Source organism: Molossus molossus, unplaced genomic scaffold (genome assembly GCF_014108415.1).
Source record: "Molossus molossus isolate mMolMol1 unplaced genomic scaffold, mMolMol1.p scaffold_m16_p_23, whole genome shotgun sequence".
Classification (NCBI taxonomy): domain Eukaryota; kingdom Metazoa; phylum Chordata; class Mammalia; order Chiroptera; family Molossidae; genus Molossus; species Molossus molossus.
In genome coordinates, this window is record NW_023425359.1 from 23,900,391 (window position 1) to 23,908,671 (window position 8,281).

The window sequence follows — 8,281 nt, forward strand, 5'->3', positions numbered from 1 at the left end:
AGTAAAGTCAGTTTTACTGGCAGAGTTGTGAACTTTTCATGGTCCCTGGACACCAGGGTTAAATAAGGATGCTAGGACTTGGTCCAAACGGAGGAAATGACGTTGTATTTTCTTTGAAATCATACATTTGGATAAACTCTGGATTGGCCTTTTGGATCTATTTTATACTTGTAGTAATTGGGAACCGACTCCGAATATTTAAATAAATAAAAACCCTCTGATGTAAAACCAAAGTTCTTTGCTTTGCAGCCGATGTCAAAATAGGGCGTTATGTCTTCCTGGTTGATTTTGGTGTGTTGACGCCAAAACATTTTTCTCATACCTGCTCTGCCCTTATCGTGTTGTTTTTCAGAATAATATTACCATTGACCGAATTCTCAAAATAAATTCTAATTCTACGTGAATATCTTATTTTGAATGCCCTCTGGGGATTTCCATTTCATTTTACCTGTTTGTGTAGCAAAAAAAAAAATATATATATATATATATGTTCAGAACTGTGCATGGTACTCAAGCAAACCTCTATGAATATGATGTAAGTAGCAATATAACTGCAACTCAATTTCTTTTTAACTGTGTTAAAGATAGATATTTTTATCTAACATTACTCCTTCCTTGCCAGCATTTCTTGGTGAATATTAACAGAGTAAATTCCCCCTTATCACACCAACATATTCTTCTTCCCTTGGAGTATTAAATTCTGCTTCTTTGCACTACATTTATCTTGTGCTGAAATAACAGAAATTGGGCAAGAATAAAGGTCCAGGTATTAGTCATATGTAGAAAGTTCTGGGTGTACTTTTCTGTGTATTTTTTCCTTTCGTATTAGTTAGGATTGTCAGGAATTTTTTCCCCCCCTTTGCTACATTATGTTTACATCTTGCATGATTTTATAAATGAATCTGAAGAGTAACTGGATACCTCTCATGGTTCTTTGAAAATAAAATTTGCTACAAACAAGATGCTTCAGTCTCGATGGCCTCGTATTATGTATGAACATGTTGCTTTTCTCCTGTATGTTTCCATTGCACCAGAAATGATTAACCTTGAGGGATATTTAAATGGTTATTTGTGACCAATGCACAAAGATGAAGTTGCTCTGACTTAATCATTTGCTTCCTTTCCTTCTCCGAAGCAGCAGAAACCACGGCCGGCTGCCTGCTTTCGCACCGACATGCAGGGGTCTTGACAGCCTGCGTCGCTTAAAGTTATATTTATAACTCGGGGAACTTTAATTCTATAGGATAAATGCCCTTTCTGAAATGCGGTTTTTGAAAAGCATGCAGGTATTTTATGATTTCAAGCAGCCCGAGCCGTTTGAATTCTACAGACAGCGTTTTTTTTTTTTTGGAAGAAAAATATAGTGGAAACTGTGAAATAATACTATTCGTAGAATTTTACGGGGTTGAGCTTGATGCCCTACAGAAATTTTAAAAAGCTTAAAAAAAAATCCCAAATGGTATGATGTAAAGAGTTAAATGGTGGTATTTTTCTGTGACCAAAATCAGACAGCTCGTTTTATAAATACAATCGCAAGGTTACGTGATCATTTTAGCTCAGATCTGAAGTCTTCTGGATCTAACGACAAAGAGATCTTTAGATTTCCAAGGGTTCTAATACAGTTTTTACATCTATATCTATTTTTTTCTTTATTGATTTTAGAGAGAGAGGAAGGAAGAGGGAGAGAGAGAGAGAAACATCGATGAGAACATCGATTGGCCGCCTCCTGCACGCCCCCCACTAGGGATCGGGCCCACAACCTGGGCATGCGCCCTGACCCTGGATCAAACCGGTGACCTCTTGGTGCAGGGGTCAAGGTTTAACCACTGAGCCACACCGGCCAGGCCTAATATAGTTCTTTATTCAGTTTCCTTCATTAGCATCATGAGCCAGTGTGTGTGTGTGTGTGTGTGATTGTCTTCCTAGGAAACACCTATAACAATATATATTAACAAAGACGGCTCACCTCTTTTAAACCAATTTTTAATGCAAAGGAAAGCAAAGAGGCAAAATAAGGGCCACTTCCCTTCCGTTGGAGAGGTTGCACGAGGCCTATTTTTTGCTAGCCTGACGTGACACTTCCTCCCGGAAGTCCCCCTGGAGTGGCTGCCGTCTCCCAGGTTCTGTGTCGGTTGCTGTCCTCACGGGGCTCAGCCATATCTCAGCTTCTTACTGCAACGCTGCCGCTGTGTGAACCGTTTAACTCTGCGGATCTGCCGAACGCTCTCGACGGGAACCAGCACCACCACGAGGGAGGGGCACCTTCTGTGCCAGTGAAGAGTGGAGCCGACGCCTGTCGAGGGAGGCCTGTTAGGAAGAGGTTCTCCCACAGCTCCGAGGACAGTTTGGTGCATCCGTCTGTGAGTTCACTAGTGACCACGAGGTGTAAATATACCCACCTCCCACTCATACACACACACATCAGAATACACGGCCGTGTCCGGAACGTGTGCATCATGGGACAGACAGGGCTCGAGTCCGAGGCGTACAGGATTTATACACACCAAACACTGCCACGGACCAACTGTCTCCGTGGGTATTTTGAGCAGGACCGAGTGTCCTGCAAGGGTTCTTTCACGTAACTTCCTGATACATTTTCGGATGATTCCGGGCCTGTTGAGTTCTCCATCCTGCCCCATCCCACTATTTTATTTTATTTTTAATTTTTCTCTTTTATTTTCCTTTATTGATTTTAGAGAGAAAGAAAGTGAGAAGGAGAGAGAGAAACATCGATGAGAGAAGACATCGACTGACCCCCTCCTGCATGCCCCCCACTGGGGATGGGCCCACAACCTGGGCATGTGCCCTGACTGGGAATCGAACTGGTGACCTCTTGGTGCAGGGTGGACGCTCAACCACTGAGCCACACCGGCTGGGCCATCCCACTATTAAAAAAAAAAAATCGTTGCGAGGCCACATCCCTGTGTCTCACTCAGAGTGAAGAATCACCAGGCAAAGCACCCGGAGGCTGGTGTCCCCGCGGATAGGCAGGCAGAGGGGGAGGGACACAGTGGCCCTGTGACGCCATCGGCGTGACTCAGGCCCTGTCACTCCCCGCCAGGGCCCCAGTAATGAGACCCTGGAGCCTGTCCCCAGGGTCGGCCCCTGACGTTAGAGTCAAGCTCCCTGCAATCTGGGCTCCTCAGATGGGACCTCTGAAGAGAGGAGGTGACAGCCGAAATCCTCAGCAAACACTGAAGAGGCGGATGAGGCTGCCTGCTAGGAGGTTAGAAGTGTGAGGTTGCTACACAGTCACAGGCCACGTGCTCTGGCCGTGGCTGCCTTCCTACAGGGTTTAGGAGCTAAACTTCAACTAGTCATGGAACGGAATTTTCTCACACCCCTTCCCTCCCTCCCTCCCTCCTTCCCTCCCTCCCTCCCTCCCTCCTTCCTTCCTTCCCTCCCTTCCTTCCTTCCTTTTCCTTCCTACCTTCCTTCCTTTTCCTTCCTCCCTTCCTTCCTCCCTTCCTTCCTCCCTCCCTCCCTTCCTTCCTTCCCTCCTTCCTTCCTTCCTTCCTTCCCTCTCCCCTCCTTCCTTCCTTCCTTCCTTTCCTCCTTCCTTCCTTCCTTTCCTCCTTCCTTCCTCCCTCCCTCCCTCTCTTCCTCCCTCCCTCCCTCCTTCCTTCCTTCCTTCCCTCCTTCCTTCCCTCCCCCCTCCCTCCCCCCTCCCTCCCTCTTTCCTTCCTTCCTTCCTTCCTTCCTTCCTTCCTTCCTTCCTTCCTTCCTTCCTCCCTTCCTTCCTTCCTTCCTTCCTTCCTTCCTTCCTTCCTCCTCCTCCCTCCTCCCTTCCTTCCTTCCTTCCGTTGTCTACACACTTATGCTAATGCTCTAAGTGCTCCATCTTTTCATCATGTCTGAGTGACAAAAATCAACCTTGCGTGAGCCTAACAATGTCTTTTTCTACGACACAGTGAATGAGCTGAGCTGGCTGCACAGGTCTGCACAGGAGCCCAGGAGGACACTGTGATCAGGCCCCAGTGGGACCTCCAGCCTCACAGCGTGTCTCTGAGGAAGTCCGCCGCTGACCTTCCTCCACCGCTCCTCAGGTCTGCTCCTCTCTGCTCCCACCTCCAACACCGGCTCCTTCATGACACCACCCGCCTGCCATGCCCCCTCTTCGTGGGCAGAGGAGCTAGCTTGTTTCACAGGAAATGGGATCCATCGGCTGGAATTACATGACTCCTGCGAATCCGGCCCACCTGGCCCCTCAGCATCCTCCCCTCTCTCCAGTCCCTCCTGTCCCAAGGAAGAGGTTACCTCCCTGTCCCGTTGAAACCCCCTCCGTCGCCCATGCTCTCCGATGTTTTCAGGATCTCACACAATAATCCCTCCCTGTCTTCTCTCTTTGTCATCTGCTCTCCTCATTGACTTTTTTTATTGTAGAGACCGGTACTGGCCTTTGCCTGTGATGCTGCCAGAAACCCGGAAGTCATCCCTGACACTCGATCCTCCTTGTCTTTAATATTGGTCCGTCGTCCCGTTCTGTCCGTTCCCTACCTCCAGAGGGTCTTCCCAAGCCCGCGCTGCCCCTCCCAGGGTCTGAGCTCTCAGCGTCCTGTCCTTACCTCGGACGGGCACAAGTTTGCACTGGTCCTGCCCCTTCGTGTCATTGTGCCTGCTGGGCGCTCGGTGCCACACCCATTCTAGTCCTGTCCTGGAGTTGGTCCCACCCTGGCTCCTGCTTTAAGCCGTTCTCACGCTGCTCTCCATCGTTCCGGAAACGAGGGCAGGATTTCCTCGGGGTGGAAGGTCCCCGGTCACTGCGCCCCCCGACCAGGGCCCCGGCCACAGCCCCGCCTCAGCACATGTTCCCGGAGCCAGGGCCGTGTCTCCGTCCCCGTGCACCAGTTCAGGCAACAGTCTCAAGAGCACACGTTAGACAAGATCAGGTCTCCCTCCCAGGTTTTATACCCCTTCTGTGCACAAGTTATGACAGCTGCCGTTTTACGTGTATCGGGGAGAACTCAGTGAACGCCTGTCTCCCTCTCTCCTCCGCACTCAGGAGGGAGAGACGGTTCTGCTCTGCCCGGACCCCGAGCACAATGCCAGGTATGTGGTGGGCACTCCACAGACACTGACTGAGCCCCTAACAGGATGTCCCTGCATTGCCTTCCGTGCGCCGGGGGCCCGGCCTTCAGCTTGGGCATTCGGGTAACCCGAAGGCTGGAAGGAGTGTTCGAGCACGGACCACAGGGCCTTCGCGCCGGAATTCCTCCTCCCTGGCTCTTGGGGTCACCTAAGAATCACATTCCTAACAAGTTCCAAGGTAATGCTGAGGGGGCAGGTGCAGGGACCACAGTCGGAGGACCATTGCTCCAGGAAAGTCAAGAAATTTACAATTTCACTCAGGCGCAGATAGCAGGTAAGAGAACTTTGAGTAAAAAAAAATCAAACAAACAAAAACCTCGTATTTAAAAATTCTGGAAGCCAGAGATAGAAACATAGACGTGATCACGCCTGTTCTGCGCACGGTGATTGGCGGCTATGGCAGTTTCATGGCCAATAGCCGCTACTGATGTCCATGAAGCAGAGAGATGGTTGTAGACTGGAAAGATGATGGAAGTAGTTCCTAGGATTTCAAGTGGTCCTCACGGGACATTTAAGAAGGATGGAGGGTTGGGTCCTCAGGGAGGAGGAGGCTGAAAGAATATAGGAAGGACCCAGGAGCAGTCCTACAGGAGAGAGGAAGCGACCACGTGACTGGGGAGAGCACGGGGTTCCTGTACATTAAGCAGGAAGTGGAGAGAAGAGAAGATGAGCAACGGGGGTTGCCATGTCAGAAAAGGTGGGTGGGCTGGCACCGTCTCTGGGGGAGGAGCCAGTGTACGTCAACATTGATTTTTGGCCCCCCATTCACTCCCTGCGGTGTTACAGGGACAGTGGTCCTCAGGAAGACCCAGGCTCGCCCTGGCCGGCTTGGCTCAGCGGTTAGAGCGTCGGCCTGCGGACCAGAGAGACCCGGGTTCGGTTCCCGCTAAGGGCATGGACCTCGGTGGCAGTTTGTCCCCGGCCCTGGTTGGGGTCGTGTGGGTGGCAGGCAGTCGATGCTTCTCTCTCTCTTCCTCCCTCTCTCCCTCCCACTCTATCTGAAGATAAATGCAACAATGTCCTCGGTGAGGATGAGAAAAGGAAAGAAAGAAAGAAAGAAAGAAAGAAAGAAAGAAAGAAAGAAAGAAAGAAAGAAAGAAAGAAAGAAAGAAAGAAAGAAAGAAAGACCTAGGCTCCACCTGCAAGGCAGCAAATACTCCAGACTGGTATACACCCCATTTCTGAGACTCCAAGACCAAAGATGATGGTGACAAAGCCAATAACAGGACCAGGAGTGTCTACATTCCTGGGACACTTGGTTTTTGGTTGATAAAAAGCAGGTCCTGGTACAAGTTATCATGGTCCATGGAGATTCTGCTTCTTGGGTTATATACTCTTGTTGGACTCAACAAAAGGAAGACAAAGAACCCACTTAAAAAATGGGCAGAGGACCTAAATAGACACCTCTCAAACAGGACATACAAATGGGCCAAGAGACATATGAAAAAATGCTCAACATCACTAATCATCAGAGAGATGCAAATTAAAACAACTATGAGGTATCACCTCACACCTGTCAGAATGGCCGCCATCAACAAATCATCAAACAACAAGTGTTGGCGAGGGTGTGGAGAAAAGGGGACTCTAGTGCACTGCTGGAATGCAGACTGGTGCAGCCACTATGGAAATCAATATGGTGTTTCCTCAAAAAATTAAAAATTGAACTTCCATTTGACCCAGTGGTCCCACTTCTAGGAATATACCCTAAGAAGCCTGAAACACCAATCAGAAAGAATATATGTACCCCCATGTTTGTAGCAGCACTATTTACAATAGCTAAGATCTGGAAACAGACCAAGTGTCCATCAGTAGACGAATGGATCAAAAAGCTGTGGTACATATACACAATGGAGTACTATGCAGCTGTAAGAAAGAAAGATCTCTTATACTCTGAGATGACATGGAAGGACCTGGAGAATATTATGCTGAGTGAAATAAGCCAGTCAGAGAAAGATAAATACCACATGACCTCACTTATTTGTGAAATATAATGAACAAAATAAGCTGATGAACAAAATAGCCCCAGAGACGTAGAAGTAGGGTACAGACTGACAAACTTCAGAGGAGGGGGTGACAGGTGGTGGGGGGGAGGGAAGAGATAAACCAAAGACCTTATGCATAGGAGCATAACCATGGACAGAGACAACAAGGCTGGGGGAGGGGAGGGGGGAGGTGCGGGCAGGAGGAGGGTGTCAATGGGGGAAAAAGGAGAAACATCTGTAACAAAAATAAATTAATTAAGAAAAAAAGATTCTGCTTCTTCTTATTTATATTTGTATCCTCACCCAAGGACACTTTTTTGCATTTATCGTCAGAGCGGGAGGGAGAGAGGGGGAAAGAGAGAGAGAAACATCGACGTGAGAGAGACACATCGAGTGGTTGCCACCCACAGGACCCCAATGGGGGCCAGGGGCAAACTGCAACCGAGGTACGTGCCCTTAGCGGGAACCGAACCCAGGTCTCTCTGGACCGCAGGCCGACGCTCTAACCGCTGAGCCAAACCGGCCAGGGCTGCCCAGTGTTTTGATAGTCAGTCCACTACCTTAGGCAGGAAAACATACTCCTCAGCCTGGAAGACCTCCAAAGGCCCAGTCCACGCACAGGTGTGAAGGCAATATTTAAGGGAGAATTATGCCCCCACGTGTCAAGCCCCCGGGTGACAGACACTCACGCCCTGGTTTAAACAGCAGTGAGCACACGCGGGGCGGCACTCATTCCTCCGGGATCCAGCCCTCGTCTCCTCCCCCGTGAATCCATGAATCCGATCACGGTCTGTCCACACCTGCAGCTGCGAGGGGCCAACCTCTTCCCTGAAAGTATTCCTGGGCAGCTGGAATCTCGTCCCTCAAACCCAAGTTGTTCCCGGGTCCGCTGGGATCACAGTGGATTTATTTGGAAGGTGTAGTTAAAAGGGTTTGCTGACAGGTCGGATTGGGGATGCGAATGAAAGAAATAAAGAATTATCCCCAAATGCTCCACATCAGCAGCCAGAGGGACGCACTCGGCACCTCCAGGGGAGACGGTTCCGGAGCCGGGTTTCCACGGGTTGGCTCTCCTAGTAGATCCTGGAATAAGGGCCCCTCTGTAGCTCCAGGAGAAGGACATTAGGAGCCTTTGCTGGCGGGACAGCCCAGGCCGGTGGAGGGGACACGCGAGACCCCAGCTCATTCCCCAGAACAGGAAAGGCAGACTG